General features: G+C 42.8%; 1 protein-coding gene and 1 pseudogene across 3 annotated transcripts in view; both read right to left on the bottom strand.

Annotated features, from left to right (window-relative positions):
* The window catches only part of LOC131193496 (zinc finger protein OZF-like), a 38,227-nt gene that overhangs the window by 5,789 nt on the left and 9,396 nt on the right, over positions 1 to 23,042 (bottom strand). The window contains exon 1 of one of the 3 annotated variants that reach the window (XM_058173730.1): positions 7,066 to 7,320. The exons of 1 other annotated variant lie outside the window; for it this stretch is intronic. The gene's annotated coding sequence lies outside the window, so the exon portion shown is untranslated. Of the gene's footprint in view, positions 1 to 7,065; positions 7,321 to 23,042 lie in introns of those variants that run through there. One more of the 3 variants, XM_058173732.1, reaches the window with a different exon arrangement.
* On the bottom strand, positions 8,584 to 16,409 carry LOC131189647 (zinc finger protein OZF-like; annotated as a pseudogene).

The following is a 23,042-nucleotide window of genomic DNA, read 5'->3' as shown; positions in this document are numbered from 1 at the left end:
GCAGGGTAAAAAAGCGAGGATAAAATTAAAATTACTGCAAGATATGAGAACAAGAGGTGGCTTTGGTTTGCCAAATTGGGAATTATATTATCAAGCTGCAAATTTAATGTGGATCAAAGAATGGATAACTTTAAGAAACACTAGAATATTGACTTTGGAAGGACATGATTTACTATTGGGATGGCATCCCTTTTTATGGTATGGGGAAGCTAAAACACAGGGGTACTTCAGAAGACATTTCATAAGAGAGGCTTTGGTATTAAACTGGGAAAGGATTAAGAAAAACCATTATTTAAAAATTCCAGTCTGGATATCAACTATTGAGGCATTCTCATATTCAATAATATTTAGAAAGGAACAAATTGTTAGATATAATGAATTGTTGAATGAAAAGGGTGAACTAAAAACTATGCAAGAATTAGAAGCACAAGATATAAAAATGAACGGGTTTTCATATTTGCAAATACACTCCAGATAGTGTTCCAATATCTCAGGGGTTGCCACAAAGAAGAGGGAGTCGGGCTGTTCTCCAAAGCACCTGAGGGTAGAACAAGAAGCAATGGGTGGAAACTGATCAAGGAAAGAAGCAACTTAGAACTAAGGAGAAATTTCCTGACAGTTAAAACAATTAATAAGTGTAACGACTTGCCTGCAGAAGTTGTGAATGCTCCAACACTGGAAATTTTTAAGAAAATGTTGGATAGCCATCTGACTGAGATGGTGTAGGGTTTCCTGCCTGGGCAGGGGGTTGGACTAGAAGGCCTCCAAGGTCCCTTCCAACTCTGTTGTTATATTATATTATATGATAAAGACTCCAAAACAAAAGGTTTTTATAATAAATTGATCAATCTAGATAAAATTTTAACAGGTACGGATGATAATTTAATTAGAAAATTTAGATATTTACTAGACGTTAAACTAAAGAAGAACCAGTTAAAGAGACAATGATTGCTTGGGGGAAAAACTTTGGGCATGGGATTGATTTAGAGATATGGCAAAAATTGTGGATGCAAAACTATAAGATGACAATGTCTACTGCATATAAAGAGAATTTGTATAAGATGTTTTACAGGTGTCACTTACCCCCAATAAGAATAGCCAGAATGTTCAAGAATAAATTCAAAAAATGTTGGAAATTTCATCAGATACCTGGTTCTTACTACCATTATGTGGTGCACATGCACGGAAGCCAAAAGAGATTGGACTAAAATTCACACATGGTTGGAAAAAATGATAAAAAAGCATATAGACTTTAAGCCAGAAGTTTTTCTATTGGGGATATTATACCTGAAACTTATAATAGAGAATTGAGATACTTGATTGTGAATGTAGTAACAGCAGCTAGGATTGTATTTGGAAAGAACTGGAAAAATGAGAAACTACTATTGCAAGATGAAATTATTAAGAAAATAATGGAATGTGCAGAAATGAGTAAACTCTAAGGGCCGGATAGCTCAGGCTGGTAAGGCCTGTTATTAAGAACACAAAAGCCTGTAATTACTGCAGGTTCAAGCCCGGCCCAAGGTTGACTCAGCCTTCCATCCTTTATAAGGTAGGTAAAATGAGGACCCAGATTGTTGGGGGGGCAATAAGTTGACTTTGTAAAAATATACAAATAGAATGAGACTATTGCCCTATACACTGTAAGCTGCCCTGAGTCTTCGGAGAAGGGCGGGGTATAAATGTAAACAAAAAAAAAACAAAAAACTGACATCTGAAATTAGAGAACAGGAAGATAAGCAATATTATAAGATATGGGATTTATTTTACCAATGGCTAGAAGGGAAAATATGTTTAAGAAAGATTGGAGTTGTTTTTTTTTACAAGGGAAGAATTACTGAATGATATAATTGACTTAAGATGATGGAATAAATGATGTAATAAGATAAAATATTGATTTAGAATAATTTATATGAAATGGGAGAATAAAATACTATAGTCAATTACAGGATCAACTGATTAAAGCATTTGGATATATATCAGATTGACAAAAGATAAGATTAGACAAATTAATAATAAGCATATGTTGAAATTGCACAAAAAATTTGTAATCATCCTACCGACACACTGTATTTGGATGGAAGATGTTTTTATATTTGTTTGTATTAAAAATCAAAAAAGAAAAGAAGCTAGCTGGGAAGGTCACAAATGGGGATCATCATAAATGTGCAATTATTGGATGGAACTAATCAAGGAGAGAAGCAACCTAGATTCTAGAACTTCCTGTTAGGAGAAACTTCCTAACAGTGGGAACAATTAACCAGTGGAACAGCTTACCTTCAGGAGTTGTAGGTGCTCCATCTGATGGCTTTTAGAAAGAGATTGCACAGCCATTTGCCTGAAATAAGCAGGGGATTGGGACAGAAGTTTCAGCTCATTCCAGTGATGGGAGCACCCACAACATCTGGAGGGAAGCCATTCCCAAAGAATCAACCTTAACTAGAAAGAGCCTTTTGCAGGAACTGGGCATGGCTAGTTTAATGAAAAGAAGAACTAGGGGAGACATGATAGCAGTGTTCCAATATCTCAGGTGTTGCCACAAAGAAGAAGGAGTCAAACTATTCTCCAAAGCACCTGAGGATAGAACAAGAAGCAATGGGTGGAAACTAATCAAGGAGAAAAGCAACTTAGAACTAAGGAGAAATTTCCTGACAGTTAGAACAATTACGGTATTCAGTGGAACAACTTGCCTGCAGCCTCCCTGCACACCACCTTTTTCCCATGAGCAATTCAAAAGAGGAAGTTCCTCTGTGATTCTCCTCTTCTCCCATCCTCTCTAGAAATTAAGTACTTGATAGTTTTAACTCTTTAAGCCCAACTACAGAGCCTGTTTACTGTATGGTCAGCTTTCTAGGCACAGATGTTGTCCCTTTGACCTCCATCTCCGGATAGGAAAAGCTTGTTCCGTCTCTACCTAAGGCATGTGGAAGATGTTTTTACTGATTAAATGCTATCAAGTCGTTTTTCACTTATAGCAACTGATCTTTGCAACTGAGCCAAGTGAAATAGTGAAATGTGATACTACTTAACTTACAAAGCTATGTGCTGAGCCCTAAAAGAATTACAGAATAAGCTTTCTTGGGGATGTCTCTCAGTGGAGATCAAAGCCTCATCTAGATGATTTATGAAGAGGTTGAAGAGTACTGGGCCCAAGACCGAACCCTGAGGTACCCCAAAGGTACCCCTTCTCTCCATGTAGATCTACTTCATTGAGGACTATTGAAAGAGTGCAGTTTGTCAGTCAACTGACAATCCACCTGGTGCTGGTTCTGTCTATCCCATGTTGTTCTATCTTACCTAGAAGCAACTTGTGGTTCACCTTGTCAAATGTCTTGCTGAAGTCCAAGTATACTATCGCCACAACAACTTGCAGATCCACTAATTTAGTTACTTTATCAAAAATGGCAATAATGTTTGTCTGTATTTCATATATTTTTACTAAACCCATTCTGGCTTTAGTTACAGTTGTCTATCATTTCTATTTCTCCAGAAGCATTAGTGGAAAAAGAAACAGAAGTTTGCTTTAATTAAATAAGTTGTGAAATCCCCAAACTTTTAAAAGAAGGCATAAAATCAGGCGGCATGGAGCCCAGAAAAACCAAGAGGGGGGGGTCACAGGCATCTCCAGATACCCCAAGTACCACACTCAGGACCAGCTTTCAAACTGATCAGCCGAGTTCTTCTTATGTTAAAGAAATTCATGCCCATTTGGTCTTTTCAAAACATTTGTGTCAGCTCCCTGTCTCCATCATGGGGACAGCTAATATCAAAAACATCATCAATATACTGCACGAGTCAAAAAGAGTCAAAAAGAGGGCTGTGAAAATATTTAGACTCCTCACATCCTGGACATAAACTGTTTCAACTCCTACCCTCAAAATGATGCTATGGAGCACTGCATACCAGAACTAGACACAAGAACAGTTTCCCCCCCAGATCGCCTGTCTTTTCCACCCCGCCTATCACTCTACATATGGAATTAATGATATTTGCACTGTGCCAAGAAGGCCGAGGGATGCTGGGAGCTTGGCCCGTTGCAGCAGTGGGCAAGCAGACAGTGCGACGGAGAGGGCAGGGACAGCAGTAGTGCTTAAAAAAAAGTAAGACATCCCCAAAAATATGCCTGAGTTCTTATTTTCAAGCGATATAATAGTCTCTTTTCTTATTTATGATTCATTTGACACGTGGAAGACTACTAAGATCCATGTTCAACATTCAGTCAAATTCAGTTGTTTAGTTGGGTCAATCACAAATTCTTAGCAATGCAAAAGCCTATCTTGAAATATAGCTTGAAATGCTGGGGATAGATTATATAATTGCAGACATATCTCTACAGAGAGAAATACAGATACAGCCACCTATAGATGTATACATGGAGAAAATCTATGTCTTTCAAGCCTGACAAAATGTCCCTAAATGATTACAGTCAAACGTTCTGAATTAAATTTATAGATTTGGGGGCTTTAAATGATGAAGTGATGCTGAAAGCCTCTGTATGATTTGAAGCACCACTTTTCCTGCCTGTATACCTACTGATTTTGCTTATTAGAAGCTAGCTGGGAAGGTCAAAAATGGGGATCATCATAAATATGCAACTATTGGATGGAACTAATCAAGGAGTTATATAGTCAGTAAAAACAAGTACAGGAGCTGATTGTGGCTCAGATCATGAACTTCTTCTTGCAAAATTTAGGCTTAAACTAAAGAACGTAGGGAAAAGCACCAGGCCACTCAGGTATGAACTAAATCATATCCCTGATGAATATACAGTAGAGGTGACAAATAGATTTAAAGAATTAGATCTGATAGACAGAGTGCCTGATGAACTATGGATGGAGGTTCGCAACATTGTACAAGAGGTAGCAACTAAAACCATTCCAAAGAAAAAGAAATGCAAGAAAGCAAAATGGCTGTCTGAGGAAGCTCTGCAAACACCTGAGGAAAGAACGGAAGCGAAAGGCAAAGGAGAAAGAGAAAGATACACCCAGTTGAATGCAGAATTCCAGAGAATAGCTAGAAGAGATAAGAATGCATTATTAAATGAACAAATAGAAGAAATAGAAGAACAAATGAAAGAAATAGAAGAAAACAATAGAATAAGGAGGAACAGAGATCTCTTCAAGAAAATTGGAGATATGCAAAGATGGGCATGATAAAGGACCAAAATGGCAGGGACCTAACAGAGGCAGAAGAGATTAAGAAGAGGTGGCAAAATTACACAGAAGAACTATACAAGAATGAGCTTAACATCCCTGATAACCACGATGGGGTGGTCACTGACCTTGAGCCAGACATCCTAGAATGTGAAGTCAAATGGGCCTTAGGAAATCTGAGCAACAACAAAGCTAGTGGAGGAAACAGTATTCCAGCTGAGCTATTCAAAATCTTAAAAGACGATGCAGTAAAAGTGCTACACTCAATTTGCCAGCAAATTTGGAAAACTCAACAGTGGCCACAGGATTGAAAAAAGTCTGTTTACATTCCAATTCCAAGAAAAGGCAGTGCCAAAGAATGTTCAAACTATCACACCATTATACTCATTTCACATGCTAGTAAAGTTGTGCTTAAAATCCTACAAGCTAGGCTCCAGCAGTATGTGGATAGAGAACTACCAGAAGTACAGGCAGGATTTCATACAGGCAGAGGAACTAAAGATCAAATTGCCAACATACGCTGGATCATGGAGAAAGCTAGGGAGTTCCAGAAAAACATCTACTTCTGCTTCATTGACTATGCTAAAGCCTTTGATTGTGTGGATCACAACAAATTGTGGCAAGTTCTTAAAGAGATGGGAGTACCAGACCATTTTATTTGTCTCTTGAGAAACCTGTATGCGGGTCAAGAAGCAACAGTGAGAACTGGACACGGAACCACTGATTGGTTCAAAATTGGGAAAGGAGTCCAGCAAGGCTGTATACTATCACCCTGCCTATTTAACTTATATGCAGAACACATCATGAGAAAGGCGGGGCTAGATGAATCAAAAATTAAGATTGCCGGAAGAAATATCAACAACCTCAGATATGCAGATGATACCACTCTAAGGGCAGCAAGTGAAGAGGAACTAAAGAGTCTCTTGATGCGGGTGAAGGAGGAGAGTGCAAAAGTTGGCTTGAAACTCAACATTAAGAAAATTAAAATCATGGCATCCAGCCCTCTCAATTCCCGGCAGATAGATGGCGAAGAAATGGAGGTAGTGACAGATTTTATTTTCCTGGGCTCCAAGATCACCGCAGATGGGGACTGCAGCCAAGAAATTAAAAGACACTTGCTCCTGGGGAGGAAAGCTATGGCAAATCTAGACAGCGTACTAAAAAGCAGAGACATCACCCTGCCAACAAAAGTGCATATAGTCAAGGCTATAGTTTTCCCAGTGGCAATGTATGGCTGTGAAGGTTGGACCATAAGAAAGGCTGAGCACCAAAGAATTGAGGCCTTTGAACTCTGGTGCTGGAGAAGACTCCTGCAAGTCTCTTGGACTGCAAGGCGAACAAACAAGTCAGTCCTAGAGGAGATCAACCCTGACTGCTCTTTAGAAGGCCAGATCCTGAAGATGAAACTGAAATACTTCAGCCACCTAATGAGAAAGAAGGACTCACTGGAGAAGAGCCTAATGCTGGGAAAGATTGAGGGCAAAAGAAGAAGGGGACGACACAAAATGAGGTGGCTGGATGGAGTCACTGAAGCAGTAGGCATGAGTTTAAATGGACTCCAGAGGATGGTAAAGGACAGGAAAGCCTGGAGGAACTTTGTCCATGGGATCGCGATGGGTCAGACACGACTTCGCAACTAACAAGCAACCTAGATTCTAGAACTTCCTGTTAGGAGAAACTTCCTAACAGTGGGAACAATTAACCAGTGGAACAGCTTACCTTCAGGAAATGTAGATGCTCCATCACTGGTGGCTTTTAGAAAGAGTCTGCACAGCCATTTGTCTGAAATGAGCAAAGGACTGGGGCAGAAGTTTCAGCTCATTCCAGTGATGGGAGCACCCACAACATTTGGAGGGAAGCCATTCCCAAAAAATCAACCTTAAGTAGAAAAAGACTTTTTAAAGTTTCCCACCAGCAGAACATTTCAGCCATCTGTTGGGGAGGGAAGGAACTGCAGCAGCAGCAGCACCTGACAAGCTTCGGCCCAGTTGCTTCTCCGCTGCCACATCATGGAGGAAACCAAACCACCCGACTTGCTCCTGGACTCTTCTCCCACCTGCCTTCAATTCACCTTCCAGCTGCTGCTTCCAGCTGTGGAAGATGACAAAAGCCTCCCTGCACACCACCTTTTTCCCATGAGCGATTCAAAAGAGGAAGTTCCTCTGTGCTTCTCTTCTCACCTCCTTTCTAGCAATTGTATACTTGATGGTTTTAACTCTTTAAATTCAACGACAGAGCCTGCCTACTGTATTGTCAGCTTTGTAGGCACTGATGTAGGCACCCCTTGACTTCCATCTCTGGATAGGAAACGCTTGTTCTGTCTCTACCTAAGGTGTGTGGAAGATGTTTTTACTGATTAAATGCTATCAAATTGTTTTTCACTTCTAGCAACTGAACTTTGCAACTGAGCCAAGTGAAATAGTGAAATGTGATACTACTTAATTTACAAAGATTATGTGCTGAGACTAAATGTTCATGAAGGTTTTAAAAAATTACAGAATAAGCTTTCTTGGGGATGTCTCTCAGTGGAGATCAAAGCCTTTCTTACATCCCAACAATTCATGACTATTTTCTGTGGCTCCCAAGGATTGATTACATGGGATCACCATCAGCCCAGACACTCCAAGGCTTTGTAAATTGGCCTGCATGGAAGTCTCCATTAGATCACAGAGAGGAAAAATATGCAGCAGGGTTTAGAAAATGGGGTCCCACCCAGAATGCTACGAAACTAAACTGCAAACACCCCTCCACCTACCACAGAGAGAAATATGCAGGTTTAGAAAATGGGGTCTAAGAAAGAGGGAGTGATATTATATTTGGTAGAAATTTTTCCAAAAAAGATTTGTAAAAAAACAAATTCCCTTCTGGTCATTAAGCAAATCAACATGGACATTAAGTGAGACATCAAATGACTGCTATCTTTGATTTTATTTCTCCTACATGAATTTTGTCTTAAGCATGTTAATGGCTATCACAATATCGGGGGACAATGTCATGGTTGTCAACGCAAAGATTGTTTGCCAAACTGTTTTTTATATACCATCATAATCTTGAATGGTTCCTAAACGATGCAAATGGTAAGTGAGGACTATCTGTATTATACTCAGAAAAAAGCCATTTGCACTGGATGTCATTTGCTGGAAGCATCATGGGGAGGAAATAATTGTTCTCCTATCCAGCTGGTGGGTGAACCAGAAGGATGTGAAGGATCGTGGTGAGATATTTCTGCTCTGGGAGCTCCCCTTCCTCTGGGACTGATGGAGGCGTTTGGGATTATGAGCACACACAAATGGATGGCTCTCTCCCAAACGGAAGGTTTTGAGTCTAAGCTCTTCCCAAGAAGTGTCTGTCTCCATCATGGGGACCTCAACTTTCACGATGTCTATTGAATCCAATTCAGAATTCGGAGAATCATCAGGGAAGTCAGACAGATCCTCTGTAATGGTGGTTTTCTAAAGCTACAAATCCACTGGCATAACCAATGGCTGCTTTAGAGGTTGTGAAGTTACAAGGGGAACTGTAGCTTAACTGTCCAGTTTCAAATGTCCTAATATCCTTCTCCTAGACTGGCAGTGATGGACATCCCTGTATCTGAGAAGAATGCCCATCAAAACAGATCCAATTCAGCCATTCTAATTTTTTAGAAGGCACAATTTTTACCTGTGCCTAATGAAAGGTCATTCTTTCATAGAATGTAGGACTGGAGCAGATAGCGATGCAACAAATAAATTTAAGAGCCAGAAACCCAACTGCAGCTCATATCATCACAGAGTGCATGGACCCATGTATGGTTGAAATTGAAATTATGAGGGGAAGGGAAACTGAGGAAGACAGATTGGTCATAGAGATGCAAAATGCAGAAGAGACAGATTACAAGTTAACCATTGTAATGCCTTAGAAATCCACTGTATATGTGGAGTCCTCATCACTAAGCAAGAGTTGGGAAATGAGCTTTATATTACCTTTTTATTATTACATTCATTTATTACTAAACTTTATCGCTGCCTATCTCAGAGATTGAGGCAAATCTGAGCATCTTGTCTTGCCCTAATGATCATAGCAACACTGACAATACCCATTTTTTACATGTTAAATGCTTCTGACCATTCTAACATAATGGATTTTTAAGAATGAGGCATTTTCTATTGTACAATTTTTTTTCCTCATGTTAAGGTAGCCAAACAGAAAAGTTTGTCCCTCTTCTACGTGACTGTGTGGCAAAATGGCAGCTACTTCCAAAAGTCTACCGCCTGGCCCAGGGACAAACCGAGGGATCACTGAAAATGGTGGTTGATTCCAGGACACAGTCATGAGGCCCAAGGATGCGTGTCCTTCCCTCTCTTCCCAAAATGAGGATCAGAGATCTTCAAAAGGTGAGGAGGAGGAGGATGTGAGGCTTAGTAGATGGGAGTCAGGCCATTTTCCACTTTCCTTTTCTCTCCACCTACAAGTTTAATCCTGAGAAAGGTTTGAGTAAAAAGAAACAGGCCCGAATTCAAACTGTCATTTTCTTACCTACACTTTGAACGGGAGATCACAAATGAAATTCAAGGCTTGAGGATCGGAGATATTCAAAAGGTAAGGCGGTGGAGGGTGTGAGGTCTGGTGGGGTGTGAGTCAGTCGTAAGGATATAAACCACTTGTTTTGTATAGAAACCGCTGTTTTGTAAGACAAACCTTTGCGTCCTGTATTTTGCTCCTGGGTTGTCTCAAAATAATAGTCATACTGCAAACACTCTGAGGAGATCCCTGGGGGAAGGAGAGGCCTCTGGGCACCCTGGGGAGGAACGAAGGGCCGAGGGGACACAAGGGATAGGAAACAGAGCACAGGAAGGGAGGATTTTGATGGTGGAAGTAAGAATGAACTTTAAACAAATACTCTTCATAGCGCTATATGCACCAAATGATAAACAGGAAGAATTTTATGGGAAGCGGCACAGAAAAATATTAGAATTGGAATATGAAAATATATGTATAATGGTAAATGATATGGTTTTTATTTAGAAATGACAGAACTGGAAAGATACTCACAGGAAGAGATGAACAAATGATTTAAAAAATATATAACTATTTCTTTAGTATTGAATTAGAAGAAGAACAAGTAAAAGAAACAATGATAGCCTGGGCAAAAAAATTCGGATATTCAATTGAGCTAGATAAATGGCAGCACCTATAAGAAAGGAATTATAAATTAGCAATGTCCACAGCATATAAGGAGAATCAATATAAAATGTTTTATAGATGGCACATGCCACCTGAAAAATTAGCAAAAATGTTTAAAGATAAATCTGCAAACTGTTGGAAATGTCATCAGATACCAGGATCATATTATATGTGGTGGACATGTCCAGAAACAAGAAATCTTCTAACATGGTTAGAAGAAATGATTCAACATATAGATTAAAAACCTGACCTGTTCCTATTGGATATCTTGCCAGAGAAATTTAGTAAGGAAAATATATATTTGATTGTACATGTTATAACTGCAGCAAGGATAGTATTTGCGCAAAGCTAGAAAGCACAGAAAATCCCTATGGAGGGAGAAATAATTAAGAAAATATTGGATTGTGCAGAAATGAATAGATTGACTTTGACACTTAAAGAAAGAGAGGAATCGGAATTTTTAAAATATGGGGGCAATTTTATTATTGGTCGGAGAAGAGATATATATAGGGCAATGTTGTAATGAAGAAAGAGGAGAAAGAAGATAGATAAATGTATTAATAGAACAGAAAGAAATGTGAGAGAAATCTTATAATAAATGAAATGATATTAAGAAATGATAAATATTGGAGGAGTAAGAAGACACAAAAGATGCACTCAGATGATACACTGAATGATTGATTATGTATTGTATGTTTATCTATAAAATAAAATAAACTTTTTTTTTAAAAAGGAAGGTGTCTTGGAGGGTGGGAGAGGCTGAGGGAGGCCTACGGCAGACAAGCATCATCATGTCGCTGTGCTAGGCTTCCAAGAGTTTCCCCCCGCATTGAGGTAGCCAATGTACTGCTTAGCGACTTGCACATTCAATTAATGGCTGTTTCAGGGAGGGCAGGGGGATTTGGGTAGTTAAGAAAAGCAGTCTCACTGAACAGCCATTGCAACATGCACCCATAATTGCAGGTCCCATGTTAGTTGTATTTTGAGGACTACTTTTATGCTGGCTCGGGACTTCTGCGGTTAAAATATGGGCGAAACCAAGCTAGAAGACTGAAACGCCACATGTGGGACCATCATCAACATACAAAAGCACCATCCAAAATTTCTTTTTGAGGAATTATACTACTTCTGCAAAAGGATGTATCCAGAAGATTCTGCTGATAACCAAAAAATGGCAGTTAGCCATTTTCCACTCTCCTTTTCTCTACACCTACAAGTTTAATCCTGAGAAAGGTTTGAGTAAAAAGAATCAGGCCAGAATTCAAACCATCAATTTCTCACGTACACTTTCAATGGGAGATCAAAAATGAAATTCAAGCCTCCTCTAAACTCTTCAACTTTTGCCTCGTGGATTTCCTTGTGTGCAATAAGGGATGGTTTATGCTTGAAGTAAAGTCCACGGACTGGACATTTGAAAGGTTTCTCCATGGTGCGAGTCCTCTGGTGTATCACGAGGTGGAAAGTCCGACTGAAATGTTTCCCACAATCAGGACATTGAAAGTTGGGTTGTCTGCTGTTTCACTAGACTGGAATTATCACTAAAACTTTTCCCAAAGATAAAACATTCAAAGGGTTTATCACCTGTGTGTGTCCTCTGGTGTATTATGAGGTGGGAATTTCTAATGAAATATTTCCCACAATCAGGACATTGAAAAGGTTTCCCTTCTGTGTGAGTCCTCTGGTGTCTCGCCAGCATGGAATTACCATTAAAACTTTCTCCACAGATAGGACATTCAAAGGGTTTCTCTCCTGTGTGAGTCCTCTGGTGTATCATGAAGTGGGAATTTCTAATGAAATGTTTTCCACAATCAGGACATTCAAAAGGTTTTTCTCCTGTGTAAGTTCTCTGGTGTTTCACTAAGCTGGAATTATCACTAAAACGTTTCCCACAGATATGACATTCAAAGGGTTTCTCTCCTGTGTGAGTCCTCAGGTGTTTCACCAGGCTGGAATTATCACTAAAACCTTTCCCACAGATAGGACATTCAAAGGTGTATCTGTCTGGTGTATCACCAGATTGGAATTCTGACTGAAACTTTCCCCATTAACTGAAGATTCATACAGTTTCTCTTCTGTGTGAGTCCTCTGGTGTATCACCAGTTCAAAATTCCAGTCAAACATTTCCCACAATCTGGACAATTATAAGGTTTCTCTCCTGTGTGAATCTGAAACTGAAATTCTAAATTTATAATGAAGAAGGGAAGCTGAGAAAGACAGTGATGCAGAATACACAAGAGAGATATTACAAGTTAATAATAGTAGTGCATTAAAAACCCACTGTATGTGTGGAGTCCTCATCACTGAGCAAGAGTTGGGAAATGAGCTTTACATTGTCTTTTTATTGTTAAATTCATTTATTATTAAATTTTATCACTGCTCATCTCACAGTATGAGGCAAATCTGAGCATCCTGCCTTGCCCTAATGTTCATAGCAACACTGACAATACCCACTTTTTACATGTCAAATGCTTCTGATCATTCTAACATAATTCATTTTTTAAAATGAAATGTTTTCTATTGTACATTTTTTTCTCATGTTAACATAGCAAAATAGAGAGGTTTGTCCCTCTTCTGCATGACAGCGTAGACAGTGTGGCAAAATGGCAACCACTTCCATAAATCCACCGCATGGCCCAGGGACAAATTCAGGGCTCATTGAAAATGGTGGCGGCTTCCAGGACACAGTCATGAGGCCCAAGGATGTGTGGCCTTCCCTCCCTCCCCAACATGAGATCAAAGAGGAGGATGGGAGATCTGGTGGGATGAGAGTCAGGTGTAAGGGGACTCTTGTGTTCTGCCAGCAGCCTGCGGAGCTGGCAATGGAGTTGGACAGAGATGAGGCTGAGAAAGCGTGTGGGCCAGTCCTGGAGGCTGGGGAATGCCTGATGAGGGCTCTGTGTCGAAGGCTGAGGTGGGGCCAGGGTCATTGGAGAGTGAGGTGCAGACTCCAGAGCCTCCAGAGATGGACAGTAGTGAGGCAGAGGAACAGGAGGGCCCTGTTCCTAATGCATGCATGAGAAGAGCTGCCAGAAGGCAAGAGCAGCTCAAGCAAAGAGGACGACTTGGGATTAGGGCCAAGAGATGATTGGCCCCTCCCATAAGGCTTAAAAGACCAGCAACAGCATTTGGGCTTTGCTGGAAAACAACGTTGATAGCTTCATCTTCTTGCATTTATTTTGTATCTGTGTCTTCTGAACTTGTGCCAAGAAAGGCCTTTGGCAGTTTGCCTAATTGGACCAAGGTTGGTGATAGGACTGATCGTGAGGAATTTGCTTTAATTTAGTTGAACTACGATGAAAATGAAGTAATTCTCAGCGGTTCGAATAAAGTTTGTTTGCTTTTACACTGACTGAGTTTCCTACTACCTACTGGGCCTGGGTCACAACAGGGACCCTGGGGTGGAGTGAAGGGTTGAGTGGAAACAAGGGTTAGAAAGCAGAGCACAGGGTGTCTTGTAGGTTGGGGGAGGCCTAGGAATGCCTACAGCAGGCAAGCCTGGCCCTGCGCTAGGCTTCCAAGAGTTTTCCCCAGTGCTGAGGAAGCCATTATTCTACTTAGCAACTTGCACATTCAATTAATGGCTGTTTCAGGGAAGCAGGGGGATTTGGGTAGTTAAGGACAGCAGTCTCACTGAACAGTCATTGCAACATGCAACCATAATTACAAGGCACATAATAGTTCTATCTAGAGGACTATTTTTATGCTGGCTGGGAATTTTTGGGGTTAAAATCTGGCTGAAACCAAGCTAGAAGACTGAAACTCCACATGTGGGTCCATAATCAACATAAAAAAGCACTATCCAAAATTTCTTTTTGAGAAATTCCACTACTTCTGCAAAAGGATGTATCCAGAAGATTCTGCCAATAACCAGAAAATGGTACTTAGTACTTCCCCTTTCCTTTTCTCTCCACCTACAAGTTTAATCCTGAGAAAAGTTTGAGTAAAAAGAATCAGGCCAGAATTCAAACAGTCAGTTTCTCACCTATACTTTGTGAATGGGAGATCACAAACGAAATTCAAGCCTTCTCTAAACTTTTGTCTCATGTGAATTTCCTTGTGTGCAAAAGGGAAGTAATGTCCACAGACTGAACATTAGAAAGATTTCTCTATGGTGTGAGTCCTCTGGTGTATCACTAGGTAGGAATTCCGACTAAAACTTTTCCCACAGTCAGGACATTCAAAAGGTTTCTCTCCTGTGTGAGTCCTCTGGTGATTCATGAGGTGGGAATGTCGACTGAAACTTTTCCCACAGGCAGGACATTCAAAGGGTTTCTCTCCTGTGTGAGTACTCTGGTGGTTGATGAGGTGGGAATTCTGACTGAAACTTTTCCCACAGTCAGGACATTCAAAGGGTTTGTCTCCTGTGTGAGTCCTCTGGTGTCTCATGAGATGGGAATTCTGACTGAAGTTTTTTCCACAGTCAGGACATTTAAAGCGTTTCTCTCCTGTGTGAGTACTCTGGTGTCTCATGAGGTGGAAATTTCTAATGAAACTTTCCCCACAATCTGGACATTCAAAGGATTTCTCTCCTGTGTGAGTCCTCTGGTGGTTCATGAGGTACGAATTTTGACTGAAACTTTTCCCACAAACTGAACATTCAAAGGGTTTTTCTCCTGTGTGAGTCCTCTGGTGTATTACCAGATAGGAATCCTCACTGAAATTTTTCCCACAATCAGAACATTCAAAGGGTTTCTCTCCTGGATGAGTCCTCTGGTGTCTCATCAGGTGGGAATTTTGACTAAAACCTTTTCCACAGTCAGGACATTCAAAAGGTTTCTCTCCTGTATGAGTACTCTGGTGATTCATCAGGCTAGTATTGTGACTGAAACTTTTCCCACAAACAGGGCATTCAAAGGGTTTTTCTCCTGTGTGAATCCTTTGATGTACTACAAGGTGGAATTATCACTAAAACTTTTCCGCAGTCAGGACATACAAAGGGTTTCTCTCCTGTGTGACTCCTTTGGTGTATTACCAGGTAGGAATTCTGACTGAATCTTTTCCCACAGTCAGGACATTCAAAAGGTTTTTCTCCTGTGTGAGTCCTTTGGTGTTTCACCAGGCTGGAATTATCACTATAACTTTTCCCACAGATAGGACATTCAAATGGTTTCTCTCCTGTGTGAATCCTCTGGTGTATCATGAAGTGGGAATTTCTAATGAAACGTTTTCCACAATCAGGACATTCAAAAGGTTTTTCTCCTGTGTGAGTTCTCTGGTGTTTCACTAGGCTGGAATTATCACTAAAACGTTTCCCACAGATATGACATTCAAAGGGTTTCTCTCCTGTGTGAGTCCTCAGGTGTTTCACTAGGCTGGAATTATCACTAAAACGTTTCCCACAGATAAGACATTCAAAGGGTTTCTCTCCTGTGTGAGTCCTCTGGTGTCGCACAAGGTGAGAATTTCTAATGAAACCTTTCCCACATTCTCGACACTCATAGGGTTTCTCCATGGAATGAATCCTCTGATGTATTATTATCAGGATGGAATTATGACTGGAATATCTCCCACAGTCAGGACATTGAAATGGGTTTTCTCCTTTGTGGTTCCTCTAGTGTGTCACCAAGTTGAAATTACAACGGAAAGTTTTCCCACAATCAGGACATTCAAAGCATTTTTCTCCTGTGTGAGTCCTCTGGTGTATTATCAGGCTGGAATTCTGACTGAAAGTTTTCCCATAATTAGACATTCAAAGAGTTTCTGTTCTATGTGAGTTCTCTGGTGTCTCATGCGATGGATAATGAAGCTTTCCCCATAATTTAGACACTTATACAGTTTCTCCCTGGAGTCAATCTTCTGATGTATCACCAGAATGGAATTGTGACTGAATGATTTTCCAGAGTCAGGGCATTCAAAGGGTTTCACTTCTGTGTGAGTCCTTGGATAGTTAACCAGACTGGAATTCTCACTGAAACTTTTCTTACAGAAGGGATATTCAAATGGTGCTTTCCTATGTGTGAGGCCTTTAGTGTCTCATGACTTGGGAATTTCTAATGAAACTTTCACACAATCTGTACAATCATACGTTTTCTCCCTGCTGTGAGACCTCTGATATATAACCACATGCCATGCTCACTAAAATGTTTACCGCATTGGGAGCATTTTTATGGCTTCTCTCTTGTATGCTTGTTTCAATGAACCACAAGGCAGCTATTCTGACTGAAGCTTTTGCCAAATTCAGGTAATTTGTATGACATTTCTTCTTTCTGGCTCCTCTTGTGCATAATCAGCTGTGATTTGCTATTTGTGCTTTTCCTACAATAAGCAAATCTATGGAGCTTTTCCACAGCTGATATTCTTGAGGTCAAAAATATGGACAATGCTTTGTTTAGTGGTGCTTTCATTCAAGCCGTTTTCTTCCTCACAGGGAGAGGCCTGCATTCCTGTCTGCTCTAAGTGACTTTCCTTATTGACCTTTTCCTCCCCACTGACTTCTAGATACTTCTCGTTTTTGCTGTTTGAAAAATAATCTCCCTTCACTTTTCATGTAATATATCATTGAGTTCTGCATAATCTGCTTATTCTTTCTTGGTTTTCTCTCTTTTGTCTAACAAAAGGAGGAGGAGAATTGTGTGGTTTTCTGAAGGAAATGGAAAATATTTTGATTTCTGGCTTGATTTTCTTCCCTTTTCAACATTGCTTGTTATGCTCAGTTGTTCCGAGTGCTCTTATTGCCATCTTCTTTGTCTATAAGATTCAAAGAAAAGTGGAACTTTGTTTATAAAGTGGTTTGAAATGATGTGAAAAAATAAAAAGTATATTACATAATATAAATATTACAATATATAAATATCAGCCTCATCAGGCTGAGCACCCTGACCTTCAGATCCCAACAGTACCTGGTGGCGGCGCTCCTGGCAGGCAGGCGAATGTCTCAGGGCTGCACATGCATACCTCACCGCACTGCAGCGCACTTGGCCCCAGCGCTTCCACCTGCTTCCCTACCCGCTGGCTGAGCTGGCCAGGAAGCAGTGCATCCCCATTGTGGGCTGGTTAAGAGACCCGAGGCAGGGGGGGGGCTAATGGGCAGCAGCCATCTGGAGGCTCCGCGGAAGGCAAGAGCTGGGCCCGAAAGGTGGTCAAGCCTTCCCCTCTCCCTTGAGGCAGCCTGCACCCTTCAACCATGCATGGTGGGCCCAGGGTGGGTCTCCTTCTCCTGCTGACAGCCTTATCTTTGCTGGCAGCCAGTGAACAGAATGACCACCACCCATCCCTACCAACCCTGGCTTCAGCGACTTCAGGGTCTACCCACATTCCGGGGTGGGGGGAAGGTGTACAACTTCACCCTCAGCCCTCTGCCCACCACATCTCAGCTTCTCTGTGAGGGATGAGGCAATGGCGGCAGACTTTGGAGCACCATGGAGCGTGCCACCGGAGAACAAGAAGCAGGAACCTCTGATAGCAGTACTGGGAGCAATGGGCACTTGAGTGTGAGTGAACCTGAGAGGTGGGCCGGGTTGTAGGAAGGACAAGCTTGGGAAGCAATGGTTCAGAAAAAAGGGCTTCAGTTTAAAAGGAACCTTATTTGGAGGCCTCTGCCTCTGCCTCTGCCTCTTGCATCTCATGAGGTTGCACCTCTGTGCACCAAAAACATCCTTTTCTTTAAATGTCGCTCGCGAGGGCCACTGCGTGCAAGACGCTCCAGAGAGACAGGTGGCACACACGTATGCACGTGCTGCCTACACTTTTCACCCTCCCCCCTCTTTCCCCTGGTCTTCCCTCAGTTTCAAACAAGCTTATTTAATTCTGGGTGAATGCACATTTCTCCTCTAGGGTAACTAAAATGTACTGTCAGCCCTGAAACCATTTTGAAAATCTTCAGGGCTGCCACAGCAAGGCCAGTTGCTGCTGTGGGAACATGAGGGGGGAGGTAGTGAAAACTGTGGGAATTGTAGCCAAAATAACATTCTTTCCTATGGGAACCAAGGACGTCCCCACCAAGTATTTGGAAGGTGTGGACCAAAGACAACTGAAGGAGGACTGTGACCTGATTGGACCATGCGATCGATGTGTGACCCAGTGGCAAGAACTTTGGGATTTGATTTGGGTGGCAAAAACCTCAGGTCCTTCAGAGTCAGTTTTTTACCAGCTGTGCCAATATGGCATGCTAATAAATTTTTACTTTGAGGAAACCTCAGGCCTCAGAGTTTTGATTTTGTTGGGTGTGTTATTTGGAATCCTGACACTAACCCGACTTTCCAAATAAAAACAATAAAGAAGCTCCCTGTGCTTGCAGGGCAGCTCTCTGGGGTCCTAAGCTTTGGACGCTTACCCAGGAAACTTAGCAGTGGGAAGACTCAGGGAAGATGGAGAAGTTCACCGGTACCAGCGGAGCTGCGGGGACTGGAGAAGACTGCGGGGACAGCTCCAGAAGCCTTGGATACCCCACTGTGGTGGAGCAAGTGGAAGCCACAATGGCAGAGGTTGAGCACCAACTAGGTACCTGGCCCAAGGATTATGTGCCCTGGCTGTCCACCCAAGGGCTTCACCACTGGGGAAATGGCTCAGGGAGCAGCTTCAGAATACCAGTGAATCCACAACCCTTGAAGTTGCCAGCGGCCCAAGAATTATACTGGGCTGAGGATGGGACTTTTCACCTCCTACCCTTGGCCGTGCCTGCTTCTCTGCCAGGCTTCCGCCTTGAGGAATTCTCCTCTAGCTTTTCTCCTTGGATGACATGCCCCCGTCCATTCACCATGACCAATCAGCCATGGCTCCTCTGTCCCACACGCTTTGGCATAGCCCATTTGACGCCACACTGTTAGTCCCGGGCTTTTTGTCTCCTGGGACAGTTAGCCGCCAGCCAGTCGGCTAGTTGCCAATGATGGCAGCCAGAAGCCGGCTTCATCCAAAGGGTTTTGTTTCAGGTGGGTATCCTAGCCTTAGAAAGAGAGAGGGAAGGAGGAAGGGGGGGGAGAGAGAGAGAGAGAAGGGAGACAAGAAAGAAAGAAAAGAAAGAGAGAGAGAGAGAGAGAGAGAGAGAGGGAGGGAAGGGAAGGGAGGGAGAGAAAAAGAAGAAGGAAGGACCACAAACCCCAGCACTAGATGAAGCTTCAGTGGATGCTTTGAAACAGCACAGCAATCCAGGCTTGGAGTGATCTCAGCCATCACTGACAACATGGAGGGCGAAGCAGCCAAGTGGGTGGCTCAATTGCATGACAAGGAGGCCCCTGAACTTGAGGACACCGACAAATTCCTGCAGCTGCTAAGGCCCTGGTTTGAAGACACAGTCCATGGGCAAGAGGCAGAGTAATCCTTTTGCCCTCAAGCAAAAGGGCCACCCCATGAAGGAGTTAGTATGGGAATTCCGAAGAGTGGCAGGAAAACTGAGAGACTAGCCAGAACATCTCCTGGTCCATCACTTCAAGGAGATCCTGGACCAGGACCACCGCCAAGCCTGTGGCTTCCAAGGGGTTCCTGAACGCATACAAGAATGGTACTGAATAGCGATGGCCATGGACCTTGACATCCACCTGCACTGAAAAGCTGCAGCAGAACAAAAAACCCCAAAAGGGCCTTAGGCTGCCACACTGCCATGAGGCAGCCAGAAGAGCCCAGGCAGACCTCACCTGCAGCCATCAAGTGCTTCAAATGTGGCCAGCAAGGTTGCTGAGCATCCAAGGGCCTAGCCCCAGCGCCTGTCCCCCCAAGTGGCAGGCAGGATCTAAAGTGAAGAGAACCCCATGCAAGTCAGCGAACAAGGCAAGATTCGCCGGGAAGGCAGTTGAGGTTTCCCCCCTCCCCTGAAAAGGGGGGTGAAACTCCAGACCTAGAAGCTCCATCAGCCACTGTGAGCGGCAGCAATGAGAGTAGCAAAGATGACCCAATGGTGTCGCCATCCGCCCCTTCACCATAAGGTCACAAATAGTGGTTCCCAGGATGGGAGCCCAAAGGGAAATAGAGGCCATCATAGACTCTGGGTGCACCAGATGCTTGGTCATCATTCCCACAGTCCAGACTAGGGATAAGCACGATGCCCCTGGCGCGCCCCATGAACTTTGAGCAAGTCGATGGGACACTAATAGGCGGTGCCCCAGCCACCCTGGTCACTGAACCAGTGAGGCTTGAAATGGGCCGTCACTGGGAGCTCACTCGCTTCATAGTGATACCAAAAATGACAGAGTCCGTCATCCTGGGCCTAGCATGGCTGGACATGTGGGGCCCTGCCATCACGTGGGAAGATGGCTATAGGAAGCTGAAGATGGGGTAGGACCGTTGCCACCCTGCCCTACTGACAAGGCTCACCTGGCGGCACTGCCACACATCCCCAGGTCCATTGAGAAAGTGGTAGCCGTCACTGACTCCCCACCGGGCTGTCCCCAAATTCCCAGCGTACTGGGACTTGGCTGACATCTTCAGCGAACAAGAATGCAACACCTACCACCACCACCACCCTGACCCACCAACCGCACTATAGAATTAGTACCTGGGGCTGAGTTGCCCAAGCCAAAGATGTATTCCATGACCCCTAGGGAGATGGACGAGCTGAGGAAATACATCGACATCAACCTGGCGAGGGGGGTTCATACAACCGGCCAAGTTTAGAGTGGCTGCCCCGGTGCTTTTCTAACAGAAAAAAGATGGGCTGATGAGGCTTTGAGTTGATTTTAGAGGAATAAACGCAGTGTGTGTAGAAAACACCTACCCCCTGCCCCTAATGAAGGACACACTAAGCCACTTGGCAAAGGTGTTTACCAAGCTATACCTGAGAGAGGCTTACTACCAGGTGCAGATCAAGGAAGTAGATGAATGGAAAACAGCCTTTAATTGCTCGTTGGGCAGTTTCCTGTTTAAAGTGATGCCAATCGGCCTACAGGGAGCCCCTGCAGTCTTTATGCAGCTAATTAATGAGGTGTTACATGAGCACCTTTACCAGGGCGTCCTAGTCTATTTGATCGACAGTCTCATATTCAGTGAAACACTAGAGGAGCACATTAAACTGGTACGCCAAGTCCTAAAGAAACTCCTAACAGCTAAACTATATGCTAAGCTGTCAAAATGCAAGTTCCACAAGATGTCCCTAGACTACCTGGTCTACCGAGTGTCAAATGAGGAAATCAAAATGGACCCGGGAAAAATGAAAGTGGTGCTAGACTAGCAACCCCCACGCACCCATAAACAGCTTCAGTTTCCTGTGATTTGCCAACTTCTACAGGCAGTTCATCCCAGCTTTTGCAAAAGTGGCACTGCCCCTGAAAGAACTGTTGAAGACGGGGTGGGGGGGCTCCAAACCGCAGCCCCGTCAGCCACTGGCATGGTCCTTGGATTGCCAGCGGGCATTCAAAATGCTGAAGAAAAGGTTTGCTGAGGAGCTGCAGGTCAGAGCCAAAGTGTACTTGTCAACGAAGTATCTAAAACTCAAGCTGCCCAGCAGAAAATTAGGTCCTATGTTCATAGGGCCTTTCCCGATAGTGAAAATAATAAATCCTGTTACTGTTCAGCTTAGACTCAAACGCTTGTTAGGGAAAGTGTACCCGGTGTTCCATAGCAGCTTGCTAAAAACCACAGTACGCTCTCAGCTAAGGCCAGTACACTGGGCCACCCCAAGGCCTATTTTAGTACAAGAGAAAACCCATTATGAGGTAAAAAAGATCTTAGACTCTCGTTTGCATCAGGATCACTTGCAATACCTAGTCCACTGGAAGGGATATCCCTTATCTGACGCTACCTGGATTAAGACCTGGGATGTAACTGCAGACAGGTTGATTAAACAGTATCATGACAAATATCCTAGTAAGCCCAAGGGGCCCCCTGCAGGGTGAGACTGGTTAACCTATTTTTCTCTTTCAGGAGTTTCTTCTCAGCTGAGCAGGGCAGCCTGTCAGCCCTGAAACCATTTTGGAAATCTTCAGGGCTGCCACAGCAAGGCTGGTTTCTGGTGTGGGAATGTGAGGGGGAGGTAGATATAACTGGGGGGAATTGTAGCCATAACATCATTCTTTCCCATGGGAGCCAAGGACATCCCCACCAGGTGTTGGGAAGGTGTGGACCAAAGACTGCCAAAGGAGGAGTGTGACCTGATCGGACCATATGATGGATGTGTGACCTGGGGGCAAGAACTTTGAGTTTTGATTTGGGTGGGGAAAACCTCGGATCCTTCAGAATCTGGTTTTCACCAGCTGTGCCAATATGACATTCCTAATAAACAATTACTCTGAGGAGAGTTCAGACCTCAGAGTTTTGATTTCATTGGGTCTGTTACTTGGAACCCTGACATGTAGACCATCCCCTCTGATTCTTAGGTTGGCTTTATTTAATTTTGCTTGATATTTTTATATAGCCCTGAGGGAGATTCAGAGGCTTTGGGATCAATAGAAGGGTTTCCAATGTCTAACCATAATAAAATGAGGCATGATAAAGATGTGCACTAAAATATGACACCAAAGAAAGAGAAAAAGGAAAACTGATTTAAGCATATTAAACATTTTACTATTTAAATTGTAGAAATTTTGCACATATTTAAATTCGATAGGATGGGTGACAGTGCTGGGCCAGGAGCAGGGAGATAGAGTTTGTGTTCTCCACTCATATTGATTGATAGATGATACTGTTAATATGGCTCTGCACTACATCCTACATCTTGAATCTCCAAAGACCTAAGCAAGGGTCCTCTTTGTAGACTTTAGTTCAGCATTCAATACCATCATTCCAGACATTCTTCTAACTAAACTAAACCAGCTAGCATAAGTGTCCTAACAGACAGGAAGCAGCGGGTGAAGCTAAGCA

The sequence above is a fragment of the Ahaetulla prasina genome, chromosome 2 (genome assembly GCF_028640845.1).
Source record: "Ahaetulla prasina isolate Xishuangbanna chromosome 2, ASM2864084v1, whole genome shotgun sequence".
Taxonomy (NCBI): domain Eukaryota; kingdom Metazoa; phylum Chordata; class Lepidosauria; order Squamata; family Colubridae; genus Ahaetulla; species Ahaetulla prasina.
This window is presented reverse-complemented; position numbering and strand designations above follow the sequence as displayed.